We start from the raw sequence: 13,868 nt of genomic DNA, 5'->3' as shown, positions 1-13,868 counted from the left end.
ATTCCAAATTCTAAGATGTGGCTGCAGGGTTTTCCCCAGGCCATTTAAGCGCCCCTTGCTTGAACTCACTAGTGATGAATTGGATTTAGTAATAAAAGCCCACTTGATAACGCTCAGACTTTACGAAATTCCTAAAGACACTTAATTATTATGATTATTATAAATGATGATTATTATTATTGCATTATTTTGTTATATTGTTATATTTATATTGCTATGAAGTTAAGTGAAAGATATTTATCTTTTCAATCTTGACAATTGTTTTAAAAACTTAAATATATCTAAGGTTGGATCAAACTACTTCAAGACTGCGAAAAAATGTGAAGTCTTTGGTGTTTGCTGTGAAGGTACAGGTAGGTGTGATTATTAATTTCTAGATCAGTTACATGTCCCATATTGTTCTTAAATATGCAAAAATGTGTTGGTGTGACTGTCATTATTTTAGGTGAAATATGAAATACATATTTCTGTATCAAATAACAATTATAGTCAGTTTGCTCTTATTTTCATTTCTTGTTCTTTTGCAGGAAAACAGGTGTTTACTTGGCGAAGGAGGGTGAATCACCCGGGAAAGGCGCCAACACTGTTGTTAGCTATGTGCATTACTAGCTTCATCACTATGGCCTAGGGGAGGAAGAGGCAGTTTTCTACTTTGACAACTGCTGAACAAAATAAGAACAACTGTGTACTTTGGTATGCATTGTGGAGAGTAAGTGTTGGTAAGAACTTTTACTTATGCATACAATAATATTGCATGAAAACTTGGTACCATTTTTGCATCTTAAAGGATAAAATTTTGGGAAAAAAATAAAATCACTCCTTATTTACATATAATTATGTTAAAATATATTTCATATTAATCAATGGAATATTTGATATTAAAAATGTTTGGAAATGCTTTTTGTTTGGTTAACAAATAAGAAGGGCTTAGAATAGACATAATATTTGTGATAAAGGTTTATTAGTTTTTTTTACAGATTGTGAAAATGATATGTTAATATTCTTTCCATTTTCAATTAGGGCTGCACACTCGAATGAGATACTTGATGATGGTGACTGCGGCAACATCAAGTTCTAGCCTGATTGGCATTTTGAATTATGGAAGTCAAAGTGTAGGTATATTCATCAGTAGATAATGATTTACCATCTGATAATGGTAGTATACATATTGCAATGAACACTGGCAAAATTATTACTTCCGGTATTCATAAGAAATGTTTTTAATACATGGACTTTTGGCCCCTCATTTTGTGAAAAAAAATGAGTTGAGAACTGTTCTAAATTGTGAAAAAATAGTTTAGTTAAATAGTTAAATTGTGAACATTTGAGTCACAAGCTTATCACATGTTTAAAAAAACTGCCATTCTCTAAGAAGGAAATAAAGCTCTGCAATATTTAACCAATGTTCATGCCTCACACTTTTCCAGACTTTGTGATGCAGAGACCATCGAAGCTGTCGCTGAGACTGTATCTACCTCCTCAAGGTCTGGACTTAATGTGCCGCACATGATTGGTGATTTGGAGAAGCATGTGCACCTATACGATTTGAAAACTTTTCTTGCCCAGTTGTTCATACCCTTGAAGAACATTTGAAAGTACAAATATTTCCTCATTGATGCATGTAAACCAGGCTTGGTATTTTGTAAAACAAGTGAAAAATCTACAGTTGAAACTCACTGTTTGTTAAACTTTAAAGAGTGCTGACCTCTTACCATCAATGTCTAGCCAGTCTTGCCCAGCCTGAATTAAAGGACCTTGACTCAGTATCGCCTGACAATGGTACCTTTATGAGGAAATATGGCAGTTTTTTAATCAGACCTCAGTAGACAAGCTACCTGTCCCAAGCCGAAGTAAAAAAAACAAAAACTGTCTGTGTAACTCAGAAGTTGCAAAAAACATGTGCCCTGGCCTATCTTTGTTTGTTTTAAGATTGAAAATTGTATGATCCTTTTTGTCAAATAGCCTTAGATTATTTGTTTTGATTACCAAGTTATATGTTATTGTTTACCGTATAAACTGTTCATTGGTGAACTTTTCAGCAACAATTACTAGTGTGAAAATTTTAATATTAAATTGGCCTGTGGCATGGTATTTTCTAAATTAAAACTTATGATGTGATCCTATTAATGTAAAATGTCATGTTTTGAAACATGTTTTATAAAAATTGTCAAAACATTTAGCCATATAAATAAACCACTGTCCATATGTGTTCATTTATTATGACAGGTGGTAATATATAAGTTTTGTTGAAGCTCATCTCATACCCATGATTGCGAAACCCATTTACATGTAAAATAAGAATGTTGGTTGCTATGGAAACATTATTTTTGCATTTACTTATTTGTTGATGGAATTAATTCTATTTATATGATAATGGTATTATGTTTATTTTAACTGATTTATAGAAGATATCTTTTAATGCCTTAAAAATAATACATGTTCATCTTTAATTGTTCTGAATTAGAAGTACATGTTGTTATTATTTGTGTTTATTTATGGCGGTTTTACTATGTGAGTTTCGTAAACAAATTGTAGTTAAATTGTTTGGTCAAATAATGTTGTTCTTTTTCATGTTTGATATGTATGGGAAAAGATTTACTAATAAAATTAGGTGTTTTTGCTGTTCAAAACAGTAAAATGGATACCATCAGCAAAATGTCTGTACATTAACATTTTAACCAGCATATATGTATAGCACTATTAAATTACATATATGATGTTTACGTTGTGCAAAGTCTTAAATGGATTGAAATCAATACACTGTAAAATATGTGGATCTTTTCTAAAAAAAGGACATGTTGCACTTTAACTCAACCTATTTTCTTAGATTCTTTGTGTTACTATGTATTAAATAAACACCATGTTGAAATAAAGATCATTGACTATAAGCAGTTTTATCATATATTTGACAAAAACGTAAATATTTAGTTTTTTTCCTGATATTTTAACAATTTTAATGAAATTAATTTATTTTATGTAAATTCGTTACCATAGCAACCGCTGCATTCAAATGATTGCTTTTGTTCGCACATAAAATGTAAAAATCATGGTCAGTGTAGCTAATGCATTGAATCTATGTGTGAATGCTATACGGCAAAAAAATGTATACTGTATTTACAAAAGAGTTTGTTGTCAATGTCAATTGATATAGAAAACCATTATTTAGCTATAAGATTGTATAAAGGGTGCATGTGTTCAAAACTCAATATCTCAAAAACTATTATAGATAGAAACCTAAAATTTTGGATTTGACTTATGCTTGCATTCATCTTTTACAAAATAACAAAAAAACGAAAATGTGATTTTTCCTCGTTTGTACTGATTTCTGTAACCGATGACACATATATATATGGTAGTGGTAGAAGTGGTAGCAGAAATAAGCCTTGCTAATAAAATACTGTTTATGTCATCGATTTCATAGTTTAACAAATCTTCAGGCCATACATTCCGACAAGGCTTACCTTCAATCTGGATCTTCATTACCATGTGGACCATGGCGATGTGGGTATCACGGTGAGAATACATGCCCATATGCTGCCCAGCATTCTTCGGGCATGAGAAATGGTTTTTCAGTGTCCTGGCCGCATTGGTTCACATATGACATAGTGACGCTCCAGGCAGATATCAACAAGGATGTTACAGCTCGCACCGACAGACAGCGCTCAAACCATTACGATATCATAGTATATAAGTAATATTTGTGAAAATAAGGATTATGTTTTGTTATTATCTGGTACTTTTAATACTGGTATTCGTACACAGGTTGCATATTGAGATATGTTTGCTATTTAATATTATGATATTATTTGATATTTTGATAATCGTTTAACAAAAACACACCCGCATCCGACATCCGCTTGCTAAAATACAAACTACAAGATATAAGTGAAGTAGAAGTGAAGCAATATTTTCCTTCTGATTACGCAATGCATTATCTGAAATAAACAGAAGTAATGTCAACATAAAACTCTAGAATTTCCATATTTCCATATCTCTTTACATCATGATATTGCTTTTCAGCCACTATCGATTTCAATCGTCGTAACGATTCAATCCGGTTAATAGTTTTGGGCATATTTTTCACCTTCAACTTCCCAAAACAAAGTGTACGTACTTTTCCTAAATTGTCATTTATGGCACAAAATTGTAATACTAGGACAACCATAATATCGTTAACCTGACATTAGACAGGTATTTCTGAAACAAAGGCAGAGTGCGGTACCGTGTGGGCCACTTATGATCAGAATTATGGTACAATACATTTACTAATGATACTAAGCAAAGATGAAATAAATGAAAATATATTTTGATGTTTTTAATAACGTTGAACTGAAAATTATTTGAAACTAATATTGATTTTTTATACTGAATGATTTGTTGAATTAATCGATGTTTAAACAATTATTCCATATAAAATACGCGATAATTTTTTGTGGACGCTTAAAAGGACTGTCAACCACAAAGAAAAGAAAAGTTGCAAAATACCGTATTTTTTTACAATTATTAGTTTATATTGATTAAAATATCATATGTTCATATGTTCATGGATATGTTTAAATCCACTCAAATTGCATTATATTGGAATTATAATGGAATTTATACTCAGGTTTCGTGGAGGCAAAGAGCCCATTAAGATAATACGTTTTTTTGTGTAAGTCTAAAATATACATTACCAGTGAACATGGCGTTCAAATGACCGCTAACATAATGATCGCAAGCGCATAAATATTGACTCAAATGTGTTATTTTTTTCGTTAGTTTATAATAAAAAGTTGTTCTTGTTTTGTTTTTATTATTCGTCCCTAGTATAAAACCTTGTATACAAATTTCTGATATTGAAGCTCGAGCGTCATGAACAACAAAATATAAATACATATCACGATTGTACAAACATATAAGATCGGCGTGCGCGAAACATTAACCTAAAACTGTTTTAAAAGTTTGTGCCAATAATGCCAGTATAATGGGCCCATATACAGAAGTAATAAGATTTAAGAAAAAAGAATTGGACTTTGTGGAACCTACTGTCCTGTGTATTGATATCGATTTGTTTGAGATGTTCTCTTTGCGGCCGATAATATTGACCAAAATATTACCACCATTGACAGGAAAGGTACTTTTCATGGGATGGGTGTCATTGCAGCTTTAACGCCCGGAAAACAGACAAACTTTCTGATCCCGCGAAAACTGACCTCAGAGCTGAACCCAAAAATACATAATTTTTAAAACCGGTTTTTAATGCATGTTGGTCATGAGGTAGTATCCGAGGACCTGTCGCGATTTTTTGATTGTGACAAGAGATAGTTACTTTGTTGGAAGCCTTCTTCAGCTCAGGCAGGCAACCTCGACTTGGCAGGGAATGATTTATATTTTGAAGCAGAGTAGTCAGCAACCTTGGAAGTTGTCAGTCAAATTCTTGCCTATGATCAATTTGAACTTTGGGTACAATGAATCATGTAAACATCAGACGTTGTTTGCAACCTTTCCATGAAGCACAGCCTTCCCCTAATATAAATTTTGACCAATCCTTATATTTGAAGGCTGCCGAAATCATCATTGATGCTCCATAAAGAAGTTGCCTGATAAACATTGTTCTGATATAAGGCGTTTACATATATTCATAAATTTGCTGAGGCCATAGGATCCCTCATTGAAGGAACCGGTCTCAAAATTTTACTTGAGACGGTCTATGTTGAAAATGCAGTTGTGCAAATTATGACACTGAAAGCTGTCCAGAGGGCTTTTTCGGGGCCATTTTCTTGTTGACAAGTGCCTACACAGCTAGCTCATAGCACAAATAACCCAGGAAGATCCAGAGATTCAGACACTGCTGGCTCAGGTCAAGGAGTTGTACTCTAGCCTCCTGAGGGGTGAGACGGCGCTAGCTGACGCTACGTGTTTTAAGATTTTGATCAAACTTGTGACGGCTACAGAGAAGAAAAAACATGAGCTTGCCCAAACCTCACAAACAAGCCAATTATGGCTGAATTACTAGTATCAGGTTATAGTAAGCTTGGCAAGGATGTTGATCAAGGCGGATCTTACTGGGTTTTAGCTGATACATTTGCAGAAAGTATCCAATTGTCTTTCCGTATTTGTTGCAGCTGGGCACTTCAATTACCTGTGATATGCTCATTACTATCATCAGATAATGAGCAGCCTAGAGGAAACGCACCCAGACGTATAATAATAACGAGATATTCAATGTTGACATACTTTGACCACTAGACAGTTCAGACACACCTAAAAGTTGGAATTAGTTCTAAATAGTGTTCTACGTCTTATGCCATGGTAAATGCCATACTTCACATTTAAGAACTTTAATGTTAGATATAAACTAGACGCTGCATTCAAACGTTCAATCAATAAAGCTAAGATAACATAGTCACACAAAATGTAAGTTCAAAGCAAAAATCGATTGACAATTCTTTTCCGTGTATTAGCAGTAAAAGAAGATGAGTTAGATTTTGTCAATCCACGTTAAAGCACACTCAATTTTGAACCATCTTCAAAAACTCGTTTATTCAGGTAGTGACCTAACGTCGCTTAATTCTCATACATTTTCCATTATCCTGCATGTTAATTGCTTTTTTGTTAAATACGTAATACTAGCATAGCGAATTGTTTCAACCTAGCTATCCTTTTTTAAAACCTATTTATTTAAGTTTGATTGCATAGAGGACCTAAGGCTTATTTGAAACGCTCTCGAATCCGTTTCCTTGTTTTCTATTGGAGAGATGTAAAAAAACGCTCCAACAGTGGGTCGAACCCGTGACCTTCCGATCGATATGGCGGACACCATATCCATTACGCCACGGCGATTGGTCGGCATAAGGCAGACACAAATATATTTTGACAAAAATATCATTACAAAAATACATTCTAAAAGTGATATATAATTTATACTAAAAATATTTCAGATTTATATGATATGCTTAAGTAAAAACAAGTCAAGATTGGCGACAAGGTGCATATATGAACGAGACAAAGGACGCTTTTGATTGAAGCAATTATAATATCGCTCGAACGCTTGCATATAAACTTTTTACAAAGACAATGCACAGATTCATGGCAATATAATTATATTTTAACCGATCAATCACTGACTATTTAGAAAGGAGCATGCTAAAGAATTTGTAAATTTTGAAACTGCTCGATTTCGCCACATTATACTGTCTATGTAGGACAATGCATTCAAAAGCTCTATACATTCACTCGGCTTATTAACTCTTCCTTTTTAGAAAGATATGTCTGTCGAAGGTCAGAATACTGTCACATTATTGCTAGTCTTAACATACAAACAGATTGAAATGACGTATACACAAACAAATAATACAAAGCATGATCGATGGGCCTCATGAACAAAACTGAAGTGTAAAAGTACAAAACACACTATGCGCTTGTGTGTTTTTGCATGATGGTTTAACTTCAGAGATTGTTTATGTGAGTCAATGTGTATGTATAAAATCGTACAGATACATTCTTTATGATCAATGTCATACAAACTGAGTTCTTAAAATAACGTTTTATATGATTCTTTTTTCCGATTAAAAAGAAATGAAATGAATAAATAAATAATTAACCAATTAAAAACATGATAAATATACAAATAAATGAAAGCATAAATAAATAAATAAATAAAAAAGACAATTAAATATTTAAATAAATAAATAAATAAATAAAACTAATGATTTAATTACAAAAATGCAACTGTCATGAATGTTAAATTGAATTCAGCTTTTCATGCATTTTTGGTTGTTGTTAACCTAAATATGAATTTTTGGAAAACACTAAACTGAAGGTAAAGTGGAACATTATTGTCATATTTTGAAATTGTGTTTTAATACACTTATGAAGTAAATGTTAAGATTGTTTGGAGCATGGCCGTATTATAATGTTATTAATTCGTTGAATCATATTGGCTTTGTTATTGAGCTGAAGACAGCCGTATTAGCCTGATGCCGCAGGCCGAAGGACAATACGGTTGTCTGAAGCTCAATAACAAAGCCAATATGAATTCAACTAATTAATGACAATTTTATTAATTAACTTTATAATATTATTCAGTATGGACGAAAGATTCTTTCTACACATTACATGATGCAGGAACACAATTTGACAGGTCGCGAAATTATGCAAAATTTACCTGAATAACATTCCAGCCACACTGGATCCACTACCGTTGTTTTTAATACAACTCAGAAAGACAATAAGGATTGAAAACTTACTTATTGCCATTAGGAATTGCATTTGTAATGTATAAATCCTCCATGATTTCGAATTAGTTTTGCTTCCGACGCTTGATAATTGTTGATAGCAGCGTTGTTATTTATGTACGCTCAAATATTGAACCTTACTGTTGTGGTTACACTTCACTATTTTTATTTTCGAATCCTTCAGCTGAAACTATTAGGGGCTGAGTACTTTAAGTATATTTTTACAGGTCTAAACGTTTGCACCAAAACTAAGCATGCAACTTCAAAATGGCGTCCACAATTGCCGATTTTCGTCTTTATTAATTAACTTTATAATATTAGACGAGAATGTGTTCGATTTGTTCGCCCCATACAAGTTGAGCCTCGGCAATAAAACTCGAAACTCGCCTTATACGAGAAAAAGGCGGCCTATATGGAAAAAACACGGCCAATACGGAAAAGGTCGACCGAAACGAGATTCAGCCAATCAGAAACAATGAAAAAATCGGCCTTATATGAGAATCTAAAATTTCGACAATTTTGTACGCCATTTTGAAATTGTATGCTTAGTTTTGGTGCAAAAGTTTTAATCTTTAAAACTATACTTAAAGCACTCAGCCTCTAATATATTCAGCACCCCTTTTCGACAATAACAATAGTGCAGTGTAACCAGTAACAGTAAGGTTCAATATTTGAGCGTACATAAATAAAAACTTTCAATATTTTCAAACTTCAATCACAGGTGCAAGTAACGTACCCTGGATAGTATATTCAAATAAATATATAAAATCATGTTTAATGAAAGAAAAAATGAAAAAAAGCGAAAAAAAATCCCCACCCTCTGATATTAAAATCATAACAAGGTCATTAACTAGAATTTTCAAAGGCCTTTCTTCGCGGGCCGCAAACATGTCAAAAATAATAATAATCCAAAGCATCCCTTGGTCCTCTTATGGGCAATTGGACAACCTTTCAAAAAAAGTTAACTTCAAAGAAATCCGTCCAGCCGTTCACTCACAGTCGGTCGATAACCACGCAATATTTCGAACCAAACGGTCTACAAGAATAAATGTGGGACAGACGTTCACACAATATTTTTTAGTTTTAATCGATAGCTATAGAAGATATCTTTTAATGCCTTAAAAATAATACATGTTCATCTTTAATTGTTCTGAAATAGAAGTACATGTTGTTATTATTTGTGTTTATTTATGTCGGTTTTACTATGTGGGTTTCGTAAACAAATTGTAGATAAATTGTTTTGTCAAATAATGTTGTTCTTTTTCATGTTTGACATGTATGGGAAAAGATTTACTAATACAATTAGGTGTTTTTGCTGTTCAACAGTAAAATGGATATTTTATCTATTTGTTGCCATGGTAACCATGGTTACCATCAGCATAATGTCTGTACATTAACATTTTAACCAGCATATATGTATGGCACTATTAAATTACATATATGATGTTTACGTTGTGCAAAGTCTTAAATGGATTGAAATCAATACACTGTAAAATATGTGGATCTTTTCTAAAAAAAAAGACATGTTGCACTTTAACTCAACCTATTTTCTTAGATTCTTTGTGTTACTATGTATTAAATAAACACCATGTTGAAATAAAGATCATTGACTATAAGCAGTTTTATCATATATTTGACAAAAACGTAAATATTTAGTTTTTTTCCTGATATTTTAACAATTTTAATAAAATTAATTTATTTTATGTAAATTCGTTACCATAGCAACCGCTGCATTCAAATGATTGCTTTTGTTCGCACATAAAATGTAAAAATCATGGTCAGTGTAGCTAATGCTTTGAATCTATGTGTGAATGCTATACGGTAAATACATGTATACTGTATTTACAAAAGAGTTTGTTGTCAATGTTAATTGATATAGAAAACCATTATTTAGCTATAAGATCGTATAAAGAGTGCATGTGTTCAAAACTCAATATCTCAAAAACTATTATAGATAGAAACCTTAAATTTTGGATTTGACTTATGCTTGCATTCATCTTTTACAAAATGACAAAAAACGAAAATGTGATTTTTCCTCGTTTGTACTGATTTCTGTAGCCTATGACACATATATATATATGGTAGTGGTAGAAGTGGTAGCAAAAAAATAAGCCTTGCTAATAAAATACTGTTTATGTCATCGATTTCATAGTTTAACAAATCTTTAGGCCATACATTCCGACAAGGCTTACCTTCAATCTGGATCTTCATTACCATGTGGACCATGGCGATGTGGGTATCACGGTGAGAATACATGCCCATATGCTGCCCAGCATTCTTCGGGCATGAGAAATGGTTTTTCAGTGTCCTGGCCGCATTGGTTCACATATGACATAGTGACGCTCTAGGCAGATATCAACAAGGATGTTACAGCTCGCACCGACAGACAGCGCTCAAACCATTACAATATCATAGTATATAAGTAATATTTGTGAAAATAAGGATTATGTTTTGTTATTATCTGGTACTTTTAATACTGGTATTCGTACACAGGTTGCATATTGAAATATGTTTGCTATTTAATATTATCATATTATTTGATATTTTGATTATCGTTTAACAAAAAACACACACCCGCATCCGACATCCGCTTGCTAAAATACAAACTACAAGATATAAGTGAAGTAGAAGTGAAGCAATATTTTCCTTCTGATAACGTAATGCATTATCTGAAATAAACAGAAGTAATGTCAACATAAAACTCTTGAATTTCCATATTTTCATATCTCTTTACATCATGATATTGCTTTTCAGCCACTATCGATTTCAATCGTCGTAACGATTCAATCCGGTTAATAGTTTTGGGCATATTTTTCACCTTCAACTTCCCAAAACAAAGTGTACGTACTTTTCCTTAATTGCCATTTATGGCACAAGATTGTAATACTAGGACAACCATAATATCGTTAACCTGACATTAGACAGGTATTTCTGAAACAAAGGCAGAGTGCGGTACCGTGTGGGCCACTTATGATCAGAATTATGGTACAATACATTTACTAATGATACTAAGCAAAGATGAAATAAATGAAAATATATTTTGATGTTTTTAATAACGTTGAACTGAAAATTATTTGAAACTAATATTGATATTTTATACTAAATGATTTGTTGAATTAATCGATGTTTAAACAATTATTCCATATAAAATACGCGATAATTTTTTGTGGACGCTTAAAGGGACTGTCAACCACGAAGAAAAGAAAAATTGCAAAATACCGTATTTTTTACAATTATTAGTTTATATTGATTAAAATATCATATGTTCATATGTTCATGGATATGTTCAAATCCACTCAAATTGCATTATATTGCAATCTATACTCAGGTTTCGTGGAGGCAAAGAGCCCATTAAGATAATATGTTTTTTTGTGTAAGTCTAAAATATACATTACCAGTGAACATGGCGTTCAAATGACCGCTAACATAATGATCGCAAGCGCATAAACATTGACTCAAATGTGTTATTTTTTTCGTTAGTTTATAATAAAAAGTTGTTTCTTGTTTTGTTTTTATTATTCGTCCCTAGTATAAAACCTTGTATACAATTTTCTGATATTGAAGCTCGAGCGTCATGAACAACAAAATATAAATACATATCACGATTGTACAAACATATCAGATCGGCGTGCGCTAAACATTTACCTCATACTGTTTTAAAAGTTTGTGCCAATAATGCCAGTATAATGGGCCCATATACAGAAGTAATGAGATTTTAGAAAAAAGAATTGGACTTTGTGGAACCTACTGTCCTGTGTATTGATATCGATTTGTTTGAGATGTTCTCTTTGCGGCCGATAATATTGACCAAAATATTACCACCATTGACAGGAAATGTACTTTTCATGGGATGGGTGTCATTGCAGCTTTAACGCCCGGAAAACAGACAAACTTTCTGATCCCGCGAAAACTGACCTCAGAGCTGAACCCAAAAATACATAATTTTTAAAACCGGTTTTTAATGCATGTTGGTCATGAGGTAGTATCCGAGGACCTTCGCGATTTTTTGATTGTGACAAGAGATAGTTACTTTGTTGGAAGCCTTCTTCAGCTCAGGCAGGCAACCTCGACTTGGCAGGGAATGATTTATATTTTGAAGCAGAGTAGTCAGCAACATTGGAAGTTGTCAGTCAAATTCTTGCCTATGATCAATTTGAACTTTGGGTACAATGAATTATGTAAACATCAGACGTTGTTTGCAACCTTTCCATGAAGCACAGCCTTCCCCTAATATAAATTTTGACCAATCCTTATATTGGAAGGCTGCCGAAATCATCATTGATGCTCCATAAAGAAGTTGCCTGATAAACATTGTTCTGATATAAGGCGTTTTCATATATTCATAAATTTGCTAAGGCCATAGGATCCCTCATTGAAGGAACCGGTCTCAAAATTTTACTTGAGACGGTCTATGTTGAAAATGCAGTTGTGCAAATTATGACACTGAAAGCTGTCCAGAGGGATTTTTCGGGGCCATTTTCTTGTTGACAAGTGCCTACACAGCTAGCTCATAGCACAAATAACCCAGGAAGATCCAGAGATTCAGACACTGCTGGCTCAGGTCAAGGAGTTGTACTCTAGCCTCCTGAGGGGTGAGACGGCGCTAGCTGACGCTACGTGTTTTAAGATTTTGATCAAACTTGTGACGGCTACAGAGAAGAAAAAACATGAGCTTGCCCAAACCTCACAAACAAGCCAATTATGGCTGAATTACTAGTATCAGGTTATAGTAAGCTTGGCAAGGATGTTGATCAAGGCGGATCTTACTGGGTTTTAGCTGATGCATTTGCAGAAGTATCCAATTGTCTTTCCGTATTTGTTGCAGCTGGGCACTTCAATTACCTGTGATATGCTCATTACTATCATCAGATAATGAGCAGCCTAGAGGAAACGCACCCAGACGTATAATAATAACGAGATATTCAATGTTGACATACTTTGACCACTAGACAGTTCAGACACACCTAAAAGTTGGAATTAGTTCTAAATAGTGTTCTACGTCTTATGCCATGGTAAATGCCATACTTCACATTTAAGAACTTTAATGTTAGATATAAACTAGACGCTGCATTCAAACGTTCAATCAATAAAGCTAAGATAACATAGTCACACAAAATGTAAGTTCAAAGCAAAAATCGATTGACATTTCTTTTCCGTGTATTAGCAGTAAAAGAAGATGAGTTAGATTTTGTCAATCCGTGTTAAAGCACTCTCAATTTTGAACCATCTTCAAAAACTCGTTTATTCAGGTAGTGACCTAACGTCGCTTAATTCTCATACATTTTCCATTATCCTGCATGTTGATTGCTTTTTTGTTAAATACGTAATACTAGCATAGCGAATTGTTTCAACCTAGCTATCCTTTTTTAAAACCTATTTATTTAAGTTTGATTGCATAGAGGGCCTAAGGCTTATTTGAAACGCTTCCTTGTTTTCTATTGGAGAGATGTAAAAAACGCTCCAACAGTGGGTCGAACCCGTGACCTCCCGATCGCTAGGCGGACACCATATCCATTACGCCACGGCGATTGGTCGGCATAAGGCAGACACAAATATATTTTGACAAAAATATCATTACAAAAATACATTCTAAAAGTGATATATAATTTATACTAAAAAATATTTCAGATTTTTATGATATGCTTAAGTAAA

The 13,868-nt window shown here is 33.2% G+C and overlaps 1 long non-coding RNA gene across 1 annotated transcript; it reads left to right on the top strand.

Moving 5' to 3' along the window:
* Positions 1–214: 214 nt before the first annotated feature.
* On the top strand, positions 215–1,148 carry LOC127842444 (uncharacterized). Its single transcript, XR_008031647.1, has 3 exons — positions 215–353; positions 528–719; positions 1,021–1,148. It is a non-coding gene; the product is annotated as an uncharacterized LOC127842444 (long non-coding RNA).
* The last annotated feature ends 12,720 nt before the right edge of the window (positions 1,149–13,868 follow it).

This window comes from Dreissena polymorpha, chromosome 8 (genome assembly GCF_020536995.1).
Source record: "Dreissena polymorpha isolate Duluth1 chromosome 8, UMN_Dpol_1.0, whole genome shotgun sequence".
NCBI lineage: Eukaryota > Metazoa > Mollusca > Bivalvia > Myida > Dreissenidae > Dreissena > Dreissena polymorpha.
The sequence above is the reverse complement of the archived record's forward strand: the minus strand, read 5'-3'. Positions and strand labels throughout refer to the sequence as shown.